Source organism: Phacochoerus africanus, chromosome 11 (assembly GCF_016906955.1).
Source record: "Phacochoerus africanus isolate WHEZ1 chromosome 11, ROS_Pafr_v1, whole genome shotgun sequence".
In the NCBI taxonomy this organism is placed as follows: domain Eukaryota; kingdom Metazoa; phylum Chordata; class Mammalia; order Artiodactyla; family Suidae; genus Phacochoerus; species Phacochoerus africanus.
The window spans coordinates 55,345,697-55,365,521 of record NC_062554.1 but is presented as its reverse complement, the minus strand read 5'-3'; the positions used below and the strand labels follow the sequence as shown (position 1 = coordinate 55,365,521).

The following is a 19,825-nucleotide window of genomic DNA, read 5'->3' as shown; positions in this document are numbered from 1 at the left end:
GTGGTTAACAAATCTGACTAGGAACCATGAGGTTGCAGGTTCGATCCCTGGCCTCACTCAGTGGGTTAAGGATCCGGCATTGCCGTGAGCTGTGGTGTAGGTCGCAGACGCGGCTAGGATCTGGCGTTGCTGTGGCTATGGTGTAGGCTGGCAGCTACAGTCCGATTAGACCCCTAGCCTGGGAACCTCCATATGCCGCGGGTGCGACCCTAAAAGGACAAAAAGACAAAAAAAGGAAAGCAGATACTGGGGTGTGTTGACTTCTTGGAGCGTTCCCTCACTGCCAAGTGTGTGCCCAGTCCATCACATCCATGGCCTCCCTCCCCACACAGACCTTGAGGGTGAGAAGCCAGGACCTTACCCCCGGTGAGATGGGGCAGGGCCTCCCTCCCCGTCAGCTCCCCTCTGAAGTCTCGGCTACCAAGCTCCACATTGAACTGGGACCAGCGTGGCAGATAATGACCAAGGGAAGCTCAGGTCAGCCTGACCTGTGGCCACTGCAGGAGTCATTGAGCTGGAGAGGCTTTGGAAGAGCCCCTGGGGGACACAGTACCCCCTCCTGGGAGCCTCTACCCTAAGTGCACGCATTTGGCTGGGTTGCTTGTCAGTGCAAGCGTGCAGGTTCCAAGTCACGGCTCCAAAAGCAAATCCTTCCTAATTAGCCCGGGTAGCTCAACACCTCTGGGGTGTCCAGCCCACTTAAGTGCCACGCCTCCCCTTGTTGGATCTGGTTCTAAGTAAACTGTGTTCTTTGAGAGCCGTTGCATACAGATGGCTTGGCAGCCGGTCTGAGCTGACCTACAAACTCATAAAAAGCAACAGAGCCCCAGGCCCTCTCACCCTGGCCATCCAAACTCTGGGACCAAAGGTGCAAGGACTGTCAAGGACCCGGCTGCTTTCTTGGGGACCAAGAAGCTGAGCGTTCATCTCTGCATTCAAGCTGGCAATCCATGAGGTAAGGGGAGAAAGGCCACGTTGGCCCTTTGGGGGAAAAGGAGTGGATTTTCGTGGGAATTTAGCTTTCTTTTCCCCACCTCACACCTATACAGACTGTCTACCTCCCTTCGGGGCTGAAAGTATGGTTTTCACCTCACTTGATGCTGCAGGTGAGATTTGCATGTGGATTATGAGCCATGAACTTTGTCCAGGCCTCTCTTAGCCAGTCCACGACCCTGAGCATCATGCCTGGCTCCACAGCCTTCTCCTCCAGGTGATGCAGACGTGTATGGGCTTCTGTCCCTGATGGCAAGGGCTTCCACGAAGACAGACCTCTCTTAGCCTCTGCCAACATTCAGGCAGAGGGTGAGGATGCTAGGGAGGTCTACATCGGAAAAGGCTAAAGGCTTTTTGTCCATCCGCACCAAAATGCCTTTCCTTCATTTGACGAAATGTTGCACGATTCTAAGCGAATGCATCTGGACTCCTCGACATTTGTTCGGCTCCCTCAGTACTGCTGTGACAGATGCTCTGTGAGTGGCGTCTGTCCCCCTTGTTCCGTTTTACATGAACAGGTGTGGCGCCCTCGTCTCCAAACATCCATGTCATAGAGATACTGTGCATAGTTGCTCGAAAGATGTTTGTCTTTTGCAATTGGCAGGCTTTAGAGGAAATGTGTTTGCTTTTTCCTTCAGTTGAGCACACCAAATGAAGCCAAGCCTGGTGATGGGAAGGATGCTGTTTTCCACAAGGACTTACCCAGCCTGCTGGCAGGTGCCCTTCAGTCACTGTCTTGGCTCACATTGTCTTACGCTGCACTGTTTTGTGAAAATGTATCCCTACTAATTTAGCTTCAGTTTTTCAAAACACGATGGGATGGGGTGCCTGGCAAGATGTGAACAATCCGAAAAGATTTTTTTTTTTTTTTTTGTATATGTAAGGCATGAAGATGTTTCTCTTCCTGGGTAAGAAGCACACCAAGTCATCTTGGGTGCAAGGTTGAGCTTGCAGAGCAGCATGGGGAGGAATTATGGTTCTTGGAGCTTTGATGCTGTGGGTGGCTTTGAGCTTTTTCTCTGATTTTTTTCACGTGCATAAGATGCTGTAATTGCTAAGAAATGCTCTGCAGAGCTGAGACCCAGGACTTCTCATGCATGTCTTTTTTTTTCCTTTTCCCAGCAATTCATTTTTTTTCTGTGCTAGGTTACAAATCTACTCTGGACCTTTTCACAGCTCAGTGATTTTCCAAGGATTCAGCTTCGATCACATGCTTTGCCTCTTACCTGACCCGTGGCTTCCATGGAGTGAATGCTTCCTAATTCCTTCTCTTAGAGTTCTCACTGGGATTGCTCACATGGTCTGCGTTTGCCCCAAGTTTCACTCCTCTTAATTCTACAATTTAAGATGCTAATCATGACTACTGCCTTTTTCTCATTGTTATTGCCCTTCTCATCAAATCCTCCTACTAGACATAGAGGATTTTTCCTCTTTGCCTTTCCACAAACTTATAGTGAGCACGCCCTATGTTCTGGGAACTCTGTGAGGTCCTGAGAAATGACTGAATAGCCGCTGTTCTGGCAATTACAGGTTAGAGGGGTGGGTACATACAGGTAGGCGGTTAGACTCAAGCGGGATAGATGCCACAAAGTAGTCATGATGTAATCATTTCCTGTACAGGAATGATACCCTACTTTACCTATGGTTGACCTCACCATGGAAGCATGATTCTAAACTCCCTGGGTGGGCAGGATGCGATCTGGTGGGGGCAGGAGGAAGGACATTCCAAAACAAGGAAATAGCATTTACTAAAACACGGAGATACGAGAGAGCATGGCATTTGCAAGAAACACCGAACTGGTGTGGCTGGGGTGGCTGGGGTGGGTGGATGGGGAGGGGAGGGGAGAGGAGAGACGAGACAAGAGAAGCCGTAGGGCGAGTGTGCAGGATGTGGACCTTGCGTGTGATGCCCAGGAGCGTGGCAGGATCATGCAGGTGGTGCAAAGCCATGTGAGGTCATATTTACAATTAGCGAGGCTGCTTTGTCTGCAAGGTGCAAGGTGGCTTGGGCTGAGGTGAGATCATTGCCAGGAAACTAGTTAGGAAATTATTAAAAGGCAGAGCACACAAGATCTAGGGCAGACTGGCTGCTAGGACCAAGTGTACAGCTGACACGGGAAACTGATGATTGATTGGTCCCATTCTGGAAATTTCCCCGAAGTCCCAATGATGAACCAAGTTTGAGTGGAAAAGAGGGTTTTCTCCACACTTACCCTCACGCACCCACTATGGCCTCCTGGGGCACAGAGAGCTGAGTCGATGGCTCCTGCTGTTATGGGGAGTTGGGGACAGCGTAGGGCAGGGGACTGGCTTTGCTGAGGCCTCCTCCACAGAAATCAAGCCTCTGGTCATTTGCTTCCCTGTGCCCCTGGAGGACGGGAACAAGGAGCATTTTCAGCCAGGTGAGCCCCAGGCTCCTCTCATTTCCCCCCTGGAGGATCTGGGCCCTGGACGAGGTGGCCCTGGGTCTCTGCTGAGCCCCTCTGTTGCCCCTTGGGAGGCAGGGCAGAAGCTGTGTCCCTCCCTCGCATGAAGACTTTAAGCTGAGACAACATCAGAAGCAATCATAGCACTGCTGAGCGTCAGAGGCCTCTGCCAAGTGATGGTTCCTGCAAGTACCATCATCAGCCCCAATGTATTCCCTGATGACCCTGAGGCAGGTACTGAGCTGAGTGCTCCCTGTGGAATATTCCTATGAGTAGGTGCTATTTGCAGCCCCATTTTTCAGGAAGGTGGAGATGATGGAGCCGACAAGAGTGTCTCCTGAATTATTTCCAGTGGGCCACATGGACCAGGACGTTGCCTGTAAGACCCTCTCGCTGGGGTCAGTAACCTTGGGCCCTGCGACTCTCTCCAGGCCCTCTCTGGCCTTGAGGGCCAGGGGGTCAGTGTTTGGGTCCACGTGACACCCGTCCAGTCATATTGGTCTGAGAAGCTCCGGGCTGCGTTCCGCAGGCCATGACTGGCCGAGCTGGGACTCAGACGTCTGACCACAGGTCCACCTACATCCACCACCCCCCTCCACTTGGCAGGTGGGTGACAGCCTTGGACTAGAAAGTGAGATCTCATAGTTCAGAATATCTGGAAAAAGCAGCCCACTGGGGCGTAAGTCCCGATAGACTAGTCACCTGCCGGCACCCCTAGAAATTTTCTCCCTGGAGCTGAAATAACTCCTGGGGTCCAGAGAGGGATTCAAAGTGATTCCAGTTTAGTTTCTCTTGGGCCCTAGAAGAAGCATATGCCAGAATAGGCATTGTGAGTGTTGCAATTTCAAGTTACAACACTGAGCGAATTTATTGGCACAGAAATCAAAGCTTGTCCAATAATTCATTGAGGGTAGTTGAATATACTCATTAAAGAACTTCTGCTTGTCCATCCCTTTCCCCACATCAGGTCAGTGTTTTCCGAGGTGGAGGTGGTGGTCGGCCTGATAAGGGGACTGAGGCACAGCCAAGAGGGACTACCTACCTTTATCTCAAGGCCCATAAGATCCTTGCGATTTTATGGGCTGAGAAAAGAAAGCACAGGACAGTGGTGACTTAGGCAAAAGCCAAGAGTAGAGAAAAAGACTCAGACCTTCTGGGCTTCTCTGTCTCCTGGACTGTTCGTGAGTCATGTCGTAGTAACCCTGCTCTAGGCAGCAAGCGTGGTCAGCTTGATTGTGTGCTCCCAATCTCCATGAGCCGGCAGGGCATGTGCGTGCAAACTAGAAAACCAAAACAGAATGAAAACAAATACCTTCCAAAAGGAAGGAAGGAGGGAGGGAGGGAGGAAGGAAGGAAAGGAAGGAAGGAAGGAAGGAAAGGAAGGAAGGAAAGGAAGGTAGGAAGGAAGGAAGGAAGGAAAAAGGAAGGAAGAAAGAAAGAGGATGAAGGAAAAATTCATGGAGAAGCATAAAGGATGTAGACCTAGAAAAGTCAACATAAACAAACAATAACCAGGAATTCCTGTTGTGGTGCGGAAACGAATCCAACTAGTGTTCATGAGGATGTGGGTTCAATCCCTGGCCCCTCTCAGTGAGTTATGGATCCAGTGTTGCTGTGAGCTGTGGTGTACGTCGCAGACACGGCTCGGATCCTGTGTTGCTGTGGCTGTGGCTGTGGCCGGCAGCTCTAGCTCCAATTCGACTCCTAGCCTGGGAATTTCCATATGTTGCAGGTGCGCCCCTAAACAGACAAAAATAAATAAATAGATAAATAAATAAATAAATAAATAATCATTTCAGGGAGGTCCCGTTGTGCCTCAGTAGGTTAAGAACCAGATTAGTATCCATGAGGATTCAGGTTCGGTCCCAGGCCTCACTCAATGGGTTAAGGAACCAGCACTGCCCCAAGCTGTGGTATAGGTGGAAGATGCGGCTGGGATCTGTTGTTCCCGTGACTGTGATGTAGGCCAGCAGCTGCAGCTCCAGTTGGACCCCTAGTCTGGGAACTTCCATAAGCCTCAGATGCAACCTTAAAAAGAAAAATTGCAAAAAAAAAAAAATCCCCCCCCCAAAAAAAAGAGTTCTCATCATGGCTCAGTGGTTACCACATCCGACTAGGAACCATGAAGTTTCAGGTATGATCCCTGGCCTTACTCAGTGGGTTAAGGATCTGGCGTTGCTGTGAGCTGTGGCTCAGATCGCAAACACGGCTCGGATCCCACGTTGCTGTGGTGTAGGCCAGCAGCTACAGCTCCAATTAGACCCCTAGCCTGGGAACCTCCATATGTCGAGGGTGCGGCCCTAGAAAAGACAAAAACAAAACAAAACATCGCTCTAAGGGTTCATCAGATCCAATTCAACCATCTAAGGAAAGAAGAAACTAAGACCTAGAAGGGGGAAGACTTGCTCAGAGCCCCCCAGAAAAACAGAAACCTGTATTCACCAAACATCACTTTGGATCCATAACTTTCTCGCTCAGAGAAGCCTGTTGCTTTTTTCCTAAATCGGTTCCCAATGTGCAGTTGCCCTGGTGGACATGTGTCTGCCCAGGCTCTGCGCTGCAGTTATCCAGTCTTATAAATTTTGCTAGAGGCAAGTCCCCCACTTATGCTTTAAGAGAAGATTCTTTCTGAATACTCTGAAATGCAAGCCAGAAATTTCCATTTGTTCAGAATTTTCCAATGTCCATCTGTGGCCCTCCCTCTCTTCCAATGGCACAAACCCCAGTGTCTCCTGGCAAGGGTTCAGGAATTGCATTTACCAGGGGGTAGCTCCGTGCCGCCATATCCCCAAGGCAGCAGATTTAAATATGCAGCATAACACTGTTGAAAGCAGCAGGTTAATGCTGTCTTTGCAGCCGGAACGACCCCAGCTCTCTCAGGTGATTCCCCTCAGGGAGGACTCATGCTTCGCTGCCCTTGATTAAATTCTCAGGAACTTTCTGGCTCTTTCCAGATCTGCCATTTGTCCTTGAGGAGCTCGACGGAGCTGGAAACTATGAATAACTGCTGTTAGTTTCGCACAGGAAAAGGCTCCCTGCCATGAAGTCTTTTGGAGTCCAAGTCAATGATGTGATGTTGAGAGAGATAAAAGTAATCCCCGGCTGACTGTGTTGGGGAATCTGGGTACTCTGAGCGGGCTGGACCACTGATGGATTATGCATGGGGGAGGGAGGGTTTGAATTCAGAGAGTGCTCAGAGAATCACCTCAGAAGACCCCCCTGGGGGAGTTCCAGCTGTGGTTCAGTGGTAGCAAACTCAACTAGTATCCATGAGGTTTCCAGTTCGATCCCTGGCCTCTATCAGTTGGTGTTGCCATGAGCTGGGGTGTAGGTCACAGACGCAGCTTGGATCCTGTGTGGCTGTGGCAGGCAGCTGCAGCTCTGATTCAACCTCTAGCCTGGGAATTTCCATAGACTGCGGATTCGGCCTTAAAAAAAAAAAAAAAAGACCCCTAGGTAAGCCCACTGTTGTGCTGGGCTTTGCCACAGTGTGAGGACCCAGCCCCTACTTGGCAGAAGTTTCTGGCTCATGCAAGGACAGGCAGGAGAGAGTGAGAGACGCGTGATGGGGGCACGTTCTACCTCCCACCCACCTGGTTTTTTCCCAGGGAAGCCCCAATGGGGTGGGGGTGGGGGGTTGAGGACAGAAGGCTTGCACCCTCTCCCATCTGCTCCATCCCCTGGATGAAGAGGAGAGGGCAGCTCTGAGTGTGCTTACCTAGACCGTTCCCAGAATCCTTTTAGAGGCAGGGGCTCTGGACCATTGTGAGTGAGAGCACGAGTTTCTCTCTGTCCAGTGCAAGGCTCACCACTGCCAAAACAAGGAGGGGAAGGAGTCCCCCGGGGACAGAGGCTAGCTGAGAAGTGGAGAGAGGGAGTTTCTGTCATGGCGCAGTGGTTAATGAATCTAACTAGAAACCATGAGGTTGCGGGTTCGGTCCCTGCCCTTGCTCAGTGGGTTAAGGATCCGGCGTTGCCATGAGCTGTGGTGTAGGTTGCAGATGTGGCTCGGATCCCTCGTTGCTGTGGCTCTGGCGTAGGCCAGTGGCTACAGCTCCGATTCGACCCCTAGCCTGGGAACCTCCATATGCCACGGGAGCGGCCCAAGAAATAGCAAAAAAAAAAAAAAAAAAAGACAAAAAAAAAGAAGTGGAGAGAAATGATTTTACTCCCCTTTTAGTCAATCCATGCTTTCCTTTGGCCTGTGGTAGGGATTTCTGCAGACAAAGGTGCCTCTTTAAGTGCTCTGTGGCAGTGAGGCTAGGGAGGGGAGGGAAGGGGCCAGGGCTGGGCTTGTGCCTGGAGTCCTGAGGGTGGAGAGACTCATCACGAGGGGCAGCAAGTGGGCAAACCCCTTCCCAGGAGTGGACTCTGGTGACAGTGGAGGGAAGCTGGGAAATAATCTGTCACTTGGGGAGTTTGGCTGAGGGATCGTGGGCTAAAACTGCTTTCTCCCATGTGAAGGGCTGCTTTTGGCATTGTTGCTGAAGATGAGAGGACAGTGGATCCAAATCTCAGCCTGGGGATGTGGGTTAGATTTCAGAGGCTGGGTGGGTCCAGGTGCCGAGAGGCAGGGATGGATTTCAGAGGGAAATGGCCGTGTTCCTTACACTCTCTGGGAAGGATCGGAGGCCACCTGCCTGCGGGCTGGGCAGCCTGGGAGCCTTCCCATCGCCCCTACCTCCCATGTCCTGGGAGGGAGCAACCATAAGCCCCTCACTTTGGGTCTCCTGTTCTTGCCCTGCCAAGTTGCCCGTGATCCCACTCTCTGGCGGCTCAAAGGGCCAGGTATCTGCTCCTAAGTTTAAGGCTGGACCAGGGACAGCCACGTCTGTCCACCTCCCCAGGCTCAGCCTTTCTTTAGCCTCCCTGGCTCTACTCCTACCCCATAAACAAGCTGCCTTGGAGCTTCCTTTCTTCCTATGGCCCCAAAGGTGCCAGAACCCCAAGCCAACTAAGGGGTCGAGGCTTTCCATTCCTCTGGGCTCCCCCACACACCCCTCCCCACTTTGCCCCGCCTCCTCCTGACTCCAAAGACGCTCTGGGTCTGTTCCAAAGGCTCCATCACACTTCTCCCCAGGGTGCCATCCCAGCAGATCCCACCGGCTTCCTGGTCCCTGATCCCCATTCAGGGCTACCAGTGGCCTTGTTGGTCCCCTCGGCTGCCTGCCTGACTCAGGGACAGAGCCTGAGCGGAAGCTGGCCGTGCAGGGGATTCTGTCTCAGTGGCCGGTTTAGCCACGCCGGTGAGGGGGTGCAGGGACTCCAACAGCCAGACCGCGGGCAGAAATTTCCAAATGCTGACAGTAAACACCATGCATATTTTGTTGGTGACTAGCAACCAGATGCTGAGCCCTTTCTAGTCTCTGCTGTGACTGGGGCTGGAGAGAAGGCATGATACCCACAGAAGGATGCTGGTTTTGCCTCTGCACTGTGGAAGCTCCCCACCCTGGAGTGAATGAGAGGAATCCTGGGCAGGGAGCTGAGGGAGCTTTTGCTTTTCAAAGTAAAGTGGAGTTCCCATTGTGGCGCAGCAGAAACCAATCTGACTAGTATCCATGAGCATGCGGGTTTGATTCCTGGCCTCGCTCAGTGGGTTAAGGATCTGGCATTGCCGTGAGCTGTGGTGTAGGTCACAGACACAGTTTGGATCCCACTGCTGTGGCTGTGGCGTAGGCAGGCAGTTGCAACTCAGATTCGACCCCTAGCCTGGGAACCTCCATATATGCCACAGGTGTGGCCTTAAAAAAGCAAAAAAGCAAAAAAAAAAAAAAAAAGGCAGGGTATTCTGGACAGGCCCAGCATCATAGCCCCCATGATCCCCAGAGCGAAATCCATGGGTCCATTGCAACATGTGCTCCGACAGGTGGTACCTTCACTTTTGTTCAGAGAGACCCTCCTGGAATCCCTGAAATAGTACCAGCAAGAGACTTCCTGAGTTCTTTCAGCTGCTTCTTCCTGTGAGTCATGTTTGCAGTTAAAAATTTGTCAGTTCCTACATTTATTCCCTTCGTGCTAGGAAGCCTATGGAGTGTCATACACTTATTTGAGGGGGACAGTTACTGTTTCTCTTCCAGTCAATACAGGTCCCATTCTTCATTGGAAATCTGCTAGGCATATCATCCTTTCCATTGGGAAGTCCTTCCTTATGTCTAACTCAACTCCCTCTTGCTACATTTCAACCCACTTTTATATAGTTTGTCCTTCACCCACCTGAACTCTCCCGAATGCCATATCATTCAATTTGCATGATGGCTCTGGGAGGCAGAGACCTCGTTATTGTCCTTTGACAAACAGGAAGACTGTGGCTTGACTTGAGGCCATCCTGGCAGGCCTCCTTCCAGAACTCTCCAGGTTTCCCAAGCCTGCCTGAAATGCTAACACTCCCCACCCCCACCCCCAACAATGCCCTGGACAGGAGGCAGCAGGTGAGGCTTGTGAGGAAACTGAGTTTAGAGTTCTGCTTGTCCCCAGCCTGGGGGAGTCCCTCTCTGCCTCCATCATCTTTGGATCCAGTGTCATCCTATTCACTGCCACTTGTCAAGGTCACCTCCAAGCTGCCTGGCTTTCTTAGCCCTTATCACAATCTATAATTACCTGTTTACTTGGTTCCATTCTGTTATCTGTCCTGCCCTCTTCACCTCCCTGAGGACCAGCCTCAGGGAGGACTGAGGACTCATGCTGGGTCCTCAGCTCCCAGCACAGAGCTGTCTCAGTGGACTTGGTCGCACCGACCGGGGTTCCCGGGGGTCAACCCGCTGTCCCAGTGGACTTGGTCACCAGATGTGTGATAGATTCCTAATAAATATGTATTGACAGTAGGAAAGCCAGGAATGAATGAGCAAAGAAAAAGCAAGCAAAGAAGGAAAGAAAGAGGGGAGCAGAAGGAAGCCCTGTCTTTCCCCAAGGCTGCCCTGCCTTTCCTCCCTGCCTTAGACCGAATTCACACAGTTTTTATGGGACTTGAGGTAGAAGGGTGCAGGAAGATTTGGGTTCCCGTCCCAGCCCTGCCTCCTCTGACCTCTTTCACCTCTCCACACCTCCGTGCCTCCCCTTGGAAAATAGAATTATGCCTGGGGTCACTGTGAGGATTATGGAATAATTTCTGCAAAGCAACTGCTCCTTCAGTCTATGGCATGTGCAGACATGAATAAACATTCGTTCATCTTCCTCTACAGTGATTTCAGCTCCTCCACCCCAATCCTGGAAAGCCAAAAGCTAACCTTGCTGTGTGCCTCCAACCACGTGAGAGAAGCCATCTGCCCAGCTGGAAGGGGGATATTTTAGGGAACCACTACCTGCCTTCCATCTGTGCCAAAGAAGGTCACATTGGAAGGGAAGCATCTTATTAAGTTTCTTCCAATAAGCCAAAGGTGAACACATATCATGCCCGATGAAGCTGCATTAGGCTGAATTCTAACTTTCTAGCTCTGTGAACTTGGGTCAATTGATTTTCTTCTGTACGCACTGGGAATAATGATGAGCTTGTCTGCGTCCTAGGGAAGTTGTAACAGTCCAGTTTATAAGTGGAGATGGCCTAGAGCACAGGAAGAGCCATAAATGTTAGCTATTGTTGATCCATGGGGTAGGGAAAGATGAGCTTCATGCTAAACGGGAGTCAAGAAATCCTGATGGAACATTCATTCATTGCCAGTTACTTTTCTACATCTTGTCTCCTTTTGTCTTCAAGAAACATGGGAAGGTAGACCCCCTTCCCATTCTGTATTCATTCATCATCAGTTCACTCATTCAACAAATACTAACTGTAGCCAGAGAGACAGGTGCCTTTCTAACAATGGTTAGTTACCAAGAAAACACGGTGATGTGCAGATATAGAAAACAAACTTATGGTTTCCAGAGGGGGCAGGGGAGGAATGATAAATTAGGAGTATATGATTAACAGATACACACCATTATATATGAAAGAGATAAACAAGGAGGGTTTATTGCAAAGCACAGGGAACTATACTCTATATCTTATAATAACCTATAATGGAAAAGAATTGAAGAATATATGTGTATATGTTATATATATATACATATAACATATGTATATATGTGAGTTACTTTGCTGTACATATGAAACTAACACAATTTTGGGGGGGGAGGAGGGCTGCACCTGCACCATATGGAAGTTCCCAGGCTAGGGGTCCAATAGGAGCTACAGTGGCTGGCCTATGCCACAGCCCCAGCAACCCAGGATCCGAGCCTTGTATTCACCCTACATCAGAGCTCATGGCAGTGCCAGACCTTTAACCCACTGAGTGAGGCCAGGGATCGAACCTGCATCCTCATGGATAACAGGTTCATAAACCACAGAGCCACAAGGGAAACTCATTAAAACTAACACAATATTGTAAATCAATTGTACATCTATTAAAGCAAATATACATGGTGGTGTAGTGGCTTCCTTAGCAGCCATTCTCCTGTGTCTCTTATTTCAGGGCTCACCACCATGCTGCTTACCTCCTTGGAGCAGGGGTCTTCCTCTGGGGACTCCTGCGTGGTCATGGCAGGAGTGCTGCCTTGAGTGTCTCCTCCTTTCCAGCTGCTCTTGCTGGCCAGGGCTCTCAGCTGTCCCCTCCATTGTAGCCTCATGAGCCTTGCACTCAATCAATCTCGACCACATTTTTCGAATCAATCTCATCCATATCTTCTGCAGAGTCTCTGAGGTTTGCACATGGTTTAGCCACTTTTGCACTGTAAAAAACTTTAAAATCCCTGACCAAGTAAAGGAATGCAGAAAATGTGTAGTTTTTTGATCAATGGAAACAAAGGCCCAGAAACATCTCCATTTCTCGTATAGTTTCCAGGCACAATATTGAATTTGAAATACATGAAGTAGATGTGCCACTGCATGCTGTAGAAAAATGTAAGCTTAACTTTAAAAGATGAGCAGGAAATGCCCACAAACGCATGCAGTGTTGATGTGTGGTCTCCCTGCAACCTCTCAGCCTTGGCATTGATGAATTCACCACAATGGCTTTCATCCCACCACTGATGCTTATTTGGTCATTAGTTGGGCAAACAAATAAAAATTGTGTTTAGTTGCACTTTGGAGGTAAAACAGCTCTTTGGTCTCCCTCTCTCTCTCCTTCTCTCTCCCTCGTGACAACGGAGGCCCAATGGGTAGTGGTGGATTTAAAGTTGCAGACATGTTTCTGCACCTGTACACTTCCAGCCAGGCAAGGACATGAACTTCCACTCTTTCAAGAACAATTGGCAGCAAGTTCCCACTGTGCCTCAGTGATAACAAGCCTGACTAGCATCCATGAGGATGCAGGTTCGATCCCTAGCCTCGCTCAGTGGTTAAGGATCCAACATTGCCGTGAGCTGTGGTGTAGGTTGAAGATGCGGCTCGAATCTGGCATTCTTGAGGCTGTGGTGTAGGCCAGCAGCTGTAGCTCCAATTCGACCCCTAGCCTGGGAACTTCCATATGCTGTAGGTGCAACCCTAAAAAGAAAAAAAAAAAAAATTTTGGCGGAGTTTTTCTTTTTCTTTTTTCTTTCTTTTTTTTTTTTTTTGGCTTTTTGTCTTCTCTAGGGCCACACCCGCAGCATATGGAAGTTCCCTGGCTAGGCGTCTAATCCGAGCTGTAGCTGCCGGCCCACACCAGAGCCACAGCAACTCGGGATCTGAGCCACGTCTGCGACCACAGCTCACGGCAATGCCAGATCCTTAACCCACTGAGCAAGGCCAGGGATTGAACCCGCAACCTCATGGTTCCTAATGGGATTCGTTAACCACTGAGCCACGACGGGCACTCCTGGCAGAGTTTTTCTAGTGGTGGATCTGGGAGCTGAGAATCCCAAGAACACAGGACAGGCTGCTAGAGCTAGCAAGATGTGGGCACATAATAAATAGGTAAATAACCAAGAAGACACCTGGGAGGGATAAGAGATGGGAAGAAGCTAGAACAGCATGGAGCCGTGGCTTTGCCTGAGGCTGTGGGTGCTTCCTGGGACTGGATGCTGAAAGGCCCTCTGAGGAGGTGACCACAGCGCTGAGTCCCACATGACAAGAAGGAGCCGAGGCAGCCCTGAAGAGGGAACAGCAGGTTTGGAAGACCAGGGCAGGGGTGGTGCAGCATGTGGTCTGAATAGCACTGGGGGTGGAGACGCAGTGACATGAGAGCCATCTGGGGAGTGTGGAGGACATTGAGGCCTTTAGGGTGAGGGGAACCCAAGAGAGGCCTCAGCAAGGCAGCCACATGGTCTGATTTACACCATTAATACCTGCCTCAGACACTGGGGAATGTGTCAGGGCGAGGAAGGAGAGGGAGAGCAGAGAAATGAGGGAGCAGGCCATTTCTGTAGCTAAAGCAAGAAATACGGAAGTTTGTGAGTTCCTGCTCTGGCATATCAGGATTGGCGGCGTCTCTGCATCTGCAGGACACAGGTTTGATCACAGGCCCCTGCACAGTGGGTTAAAGGATCTGGCATTGCCATAGCTGTCTCGTAGGTCGCAGCTGCAGCTTGGATTTGATCCCTGGCCTGGGAACACCATGTGTCTTGGGGTGGCCAAAAAAAGGGAAAAAAAGGATCACGGAGGTGTGGACCACAGTGGCAGTTATGGGGATGCAGCTGAGAGAGCTTCTGAATGTATTTGGAGGGAGAGCAGAGAAGACTTGATGATGTTGGGTGTGGGGATGAGAGAAGAAAAGAATGGAGATTGAATGAAGCTTTCCTCAATTGTTGTGCCATGGACAGCTCAGAGGAAGGCAGGCAGTCAACCAAATAAAAACGTACTAAGCTCGATTTGATGCTACAAAAGAAAAGAAGAGGGGGCTAGGGAGGTTTATTAGAGTAGAATTTCAGCCCAAGATGCCAGGTGGGGATGTACCACTCACGCTCACCTTCCCCCCCACCCCCGCCAAGCCCTGTGCTCCAGCTGCCCCTGGTTCTGGAAGACCGGTCATGCTAACTTCAGAGGAAATTCAATTGGTCTGGCACAATTGGATCTTTCTGGTCTAATCTAATCGTTTATGAGCAATCTTTCTTTTTGATCTTCACCCCCCCCCACCGCCCCCGCAGTTTATTTTTCCCTGGCAGCCAGATAAACAAAGTTTTCTCCCTCTGGGCTTCCTGCATGCAAAAGTGCTTCTTATAGGTCTCCTTCGAGCAGCCCTGGGCCTGTTGCTTCTGTCCAGAGGTTCTGATGGGGGAGCCTCTTTTTTTTTTTTTTTTTGGTCTTTTTGTCTTTTTAGGGCCTCACCCACAGCATATGGAGGTTCCCAGACTAGGGGTCCAATTGGAGCTGTAGCCGCCACTCTATGCCACAGCCACAGCAACGCAGGATCCGAGCCACGTCTGTGACCTACACGACAGCTCATGGCAGTGCCGGGTCCTTAACCCTCTGAGGGAGGCCAGGGATCAAACCCAAGTCTTCATGGATGCTAGTCGGGTTTTCAAACTGCTGAGCCACGAAGGGAACTTCTGAGAGAGACTTCTTGAAGAGCCAAGAGGACAGGGTTAACAGAGGTGGAAGAATATGTCCCCTGACCTGGCATCTCCTCCAGGCAGGACCACATGGCCATCCCTGCATTTCCTCTGCATCCCATATGGGCATTTCTGAGTCCATCCTTGGTCCTGGCAGGACAGCCAGCTGCCTGCTCAAATGCAGACCTGGGAATTCAAATGATTCCCCAAGTGCCAACTCAACCTCTGGCTGTCTCTTCATTAAGTCTCCTCAGCTTTGCCAAGCACGGAAGGAGGCTGACCTCACTGAGGGTTCCATATGCTGGACCTGCTGCTGTGTGTTCTTATACTGATTCCCATCTCACCCATGCTTATCTCCATTTTCATGGAGAACACTCAGGTCCAGAGAAGAAAAGTCATTTACCCTGTTGACAAGTGGAAGGAGTGAGGTTGAAACCGAGTCCGCACCACCTTACAGCCTGCCCTTCCACACCTTCGTGACACCTGTTGAACCCCCATCTTTGCTTTGCCAACCCTACCCACTGGCCTTCTGCAGTGGTGTTCTCTGTCTTAGCACTGCCCACAGCTGGGACAACCCGTTCCCTTCAGGGACCAGAGAGCCAGCCTTTGGGACCAGGCTGAGCCCAGGTGTCCATCTCTTCGCAATTCCTAGTGGACCTCCTTCCGTCTTCTCCTCTGCATCTGTCCCAGGGCAGTGCAGGGGAGCCTGAGCAAGGGGCACTGTGCCAGGACCAAGTGATGACCCATCGCTGAAAATGGGTAGAGTTATTGGAAGTGTGGATGGATAAGAAAAGTGAACCAGAAAAGAGTGGCTTTGGCTCTACAATTTAGTCTGGGCAGAGCAGCAAGACAGAGAGGAAGAAAGGAAGGAAGGAAAGAAGGAAGGAAGGAAAGGAAAAAAGCAAACACAACTCTCAATGCACTCCAGGGTCGTTGTCGTGCTGCTAAGCTTTCCTTAGTGACTTCCTTTGGTTTCGGTTTTTTCCAGGTTTCACTGGTTACATTGGGAAATTAGCTCCGTGAAAAGGCAGGTGAGTCGACCTAGACACGCATCAGTCAGCAGCCGAGCTGGGATTCAAGGCCGACTCCAGACCACGTGTTTCACGGCCTGGGGCCCCTGCGCACACTCTCTAGGTAAACTGGTCTCTTTCTTCTTTTTGGGGAGGAATTAAAACTCATTGTTATACTTTAGTTTCTCCCCCGGCCAAACATCATTTATTTATGAAGATCCAAGTTTGGTCCTGATGATTTGTCATCAAATAGGTCATCATGATCTATATTAATCCAGATATTTTTAAGGTGGGCAACTGAAAATAGAGAGGGGTGGCTGGGTGTGTTCTTGCTCTTGATCGTGTCCCATGTTCAGGTGGCACACACCGAATCCAGCCCTGTCCTTGAGAACAGGGCCAGGCCAACCTCTGGGAATGCACAGTGAGTGGTTTTCTGTCACTCCCTTGAGAGACCTCCCAGCTGTCAACAAGGAAGTAGCAAAGACCCTGCCCCCCCCATCGAAATCATGCTTCACACCCCCTTCTCCCTCCTCTGTGTTTGGGGGGGATGTGGGGCAAGGAGGAATTTAAATGGTCCCTCAGGATTCTGGCTAATCCCTGCGGTTGCTGGCTCTCCAGAGAGCCTGTTTTAAATAAGAATTGCATGAGTAATGTTACTGACTCCAGGAACAGAACAAGGGCTATGGGCAAGGCACAAACTTTGAGACAAAATAAAAATTAAAAATGTACCAAGGGGAGTTCCCGTCATGGCACAGTGGTTAATGAATCTGACTAGGAACCATGAGGTTGCAGGTTCGATCCCTGGCCTTTCTCAGTGGGTTAAGGATCCGGCGTTGCTGTGAGCTGTGGTGTAGGTTGCAGATGAGGCTCAGATCCCGTGTTGCTGTGGCTCTGGTGTAGGCCGGCAGCTACAGCTCTGATTCGATCCCTAGCCTGGGAAACTCCATATGCCGCAGGAGTGGCCCAAGAAATGGCAAAAAGACCAAAAAAAAACGTACCAAGGGAAGGAAAAGGAGGGGGAGAGAACCGAACTGAGCTCCCGTGAGTGTGTATGTGTGCGGGGGCGGGGGGGGGGGGGGCAGAGCAGGTGGGGTGGACCTTGGTGCAGTGGGCAGAGGCCAAGGCCCTGGGAACCCCCACCCCGCCTGCAGGCATCCTGTCACATAGCCAATGGGAACGTGGGCCTGCCAAGCTTTGGGGAATGTAGACCTGGCTCCCAAGCCCGGGACTTTAGCCCGACCTCCAGCCCTGTGTGCAGGGTGAGGGGCTTCACCCAGAGCTGCCACAGTATGTGTGAGTCTTGGTCCCATGGAGACCAGGGGAGGGCAGAGGGCAGGGGAGCACCACGCTCTGCCTCAGCTGCTCTGCCCGGTCCCCAGGGTTTGTCCCACAGATGCTGGAGGAGCCAGTGTCACCTTTGCTGGTAGAGCTCGTGTTGAGGGTGAGGATGAGCAGAAACATCCTACTGTGTGTACTCCAGGCTCTGGTGACCAAGGAAATAATTTGGATGTGGTGCTTCCAGAATCACAGTGGCCACCTGTTAAAGGAGGAGGGGACCAAGTTCAGACGAGGGTTCAACGAGGGTCGGGGGTGGTATTTCTGCCCGGAGCTAGAGGAGGAAGGAGGAAGAGAAGGGGAAGACAAGGAGATTAAGAAATGAAGAGGTGTGATGAGGATGGGAGGAGTTTGCTGAATCCCTGCCATGCAAGAGGTCCTTGACTGGAGTTTTCCTGTACCAGCTTTATTGATATATAATATAATATAAAACATAATATAATGTAATATAATATAGTATAATACAATGTGATTCCCATGCTATTCAAAATACCCATTTAAAGCTCACAATAGTGATATTTTTCCATATAGGCACAAAGCTAGACAACTGTCATCACTACCAGCATTGGAAATTTTCCAGAGTTTCCATTGTGGCTCATTGGAAAGGAATCCAATGAGGTTGTGGGTTTGATCCCTGGCCTTACTCAGTGGGTTAAGGATCCAGCATTGCTGTGAGCTGTGGTGTAGGTCGCAGACATGGCTCCAATCTGGTGTGTCTGTGGCTGTGGCTGTGGCATAGGCCGGCAGCTGTAGGTCTGATTCGACCCCTAGCCTGGGAGCTTCCATAGCTGTGGATGTGGCCCTAAAAAGCAATAAGAAGAAAGAAAGAAAGAAAGAAAGAAGAAAGAAAGAAAGAAAGAAAGAAAGAAAGAAAGAAAGAAAGAAAGAAAGAAAGAAAGGAAGGAAGGAAGGAAGGAAGGAAGGAAGGAAGGGAAGGAAGGAAGGAAGGAAGGAAGGAAGAAAGAAGAAAGAAAGAAGAAAGAAAGAAATTTTCCATCACTTCCAAAACAAACTACCCATGAACAGTCACTCCCCATTTTCCCCTCCCCCCTCCACTGGGAACTACCAATCTAATTTTCTCTCTCTATAGATTTGTCTCTTCTAGATATTTGTACAAATGGAACATGACCAGACCTGGCTTCTTTCACTTAGCACAATGCTTTCAAGGTTCTTCCACATCATAGCATCTATCACCACTTCACTCCTTTCTGATGGTTGAATAATATCCCATTATATGGACAAACCCCATTTTATTTCTCGACTCATCTGCAGGTTGACATTTGGGTTGTTTCCACTTGCTGGCTGTTGCAAACAATGCAGCTCTCCACATCTGCGGACAGGTTTTTGTGTGGATGGGTGCGTTTTCCATTGAATCCCCTTAGCAACAAACAGGTACGATAATCACCACTTTGTTAGGGAAAACTGCAGCTCAGGGAGGTGAAGCAACGTTTTTGAGATGGAAAATCTTGTGATTTGGTTTGATGAGGAGAGAAGGGCAAAGAAGAGGAAGTAAAGAGGAATTCACGTCACTTTTTCCAGGTCATTGTACACAGCAGTAACGAAAAAGTGGGGGCAGGCATGGGAAAGTGAGTCAGCAGGGCTACCATGGGCTTGGGGGCCCCTCTCGGGGGCAGGGACTCCCCACGCCACCCCCACCTCCCAGGCCTGGATGAGTCTGGGGGACGCCCTCCTTTCTCTGCTCAGCCTCCTGTCCTGCATCTCAGGGCTGACCTGAGACCGATCAAGGGCAGCTCAAGACAGTCGCTGGAGTATTTCATTAGCCTTTGAGGGGTCAGGTGGCACGTTTCTGCAGCCATGTTCCCACTCTGAGAGTGTCGCCTGGGGTGACAAGAAGAACCCCAAAGAGAGGAATTCAGCACGGGCCCAAGGGGGGCTCTATGGGATGGAACAACAAGGTCACCGGGACTACTGGCTCTGCTTCCCTCTGCCTCCAGGGCTTTCCCAGAAAGCTTTTGGTCATGGGCCGGTGGTGATGTGCCGCCCCATTAATGTCACCCCCAGTGGCTCAGCAGGACCCAACCAAAGCCGGTAATCATTGACCCTCAGAAGCTCCAGGGGGCAGAGCAAAGAGCTATTACAGCAAAGGGAGCGTAGGCTCAGTAGCTGGTCCCCTGCCCACTGTGAGAGCCTGGTCCTTCTCGTCGCCTTTCTGGGAGGCATGATGCTACTGCAACCCACACATTGGTGTAGCGAAGCCCAGAATTGAAGGCATCACAGACAATGACAGTGGCTCATTCATTCAGTGCAAAAATGATTGTTGTTGTGGTTGTTTTGGTCTTTTGTCTTTTTAGGGCTGCACCTGAGGCATATGAAGGTTCCCAGGCTAGGGGTCTAAGTGCCGCCAGCCTACACCACAGCCACAGCAATGCCAGATCCCAGCCGAGTCTTCGACCTACACCATAGCTCACGGCAACACCAGATCCTTAACCCACTGATCGAAGCCACAGCCTCATGGTTCCTAGTTAAGATTCGTTTCCACTGTACCACGATGGGAATTCCAAAAATTATTCTTCACTTTAGAAAATAATTCAGGAGCTCCCGTCATGGCGCAGTGGTTAAAGAATCTGACTAGGAACCATGAGGTTGCGGGTTCGGTCCCTG

General features: G+C 50.4%; 1 protein-coding gene across 3 annotated transcripts in view; it reads left to right on the top strand.

Annotated features, from left to right (window-relative positions):
- Positions 1-733: 733 nt before the first annotated feature.
- The window catches only part of KCNJ1 (potassium inwardly rectifying channel subfamily J member 1), a 34,065-nt gene continuing 14,973 nt past the window's right edge, over positions 734-19,825 (top strand). The window contains exons 1-3 of one of the 3 annotated variants that reach the window (XM_047753768.1): positions 734-955; positions 1,632-1,710; positions 15,847-15,992. The gene's annotated coding sequence lies outside the window, so the exon portion shown is untranslated. The remainder of the gene's footprint in view (positions 956-1,631; positions 1,711-15,846; positions 15,993-19,825) is intronic. The other 2 variants (XM_047753767.1, XM_047753769.1) reach the window with 2 other exon arrangements.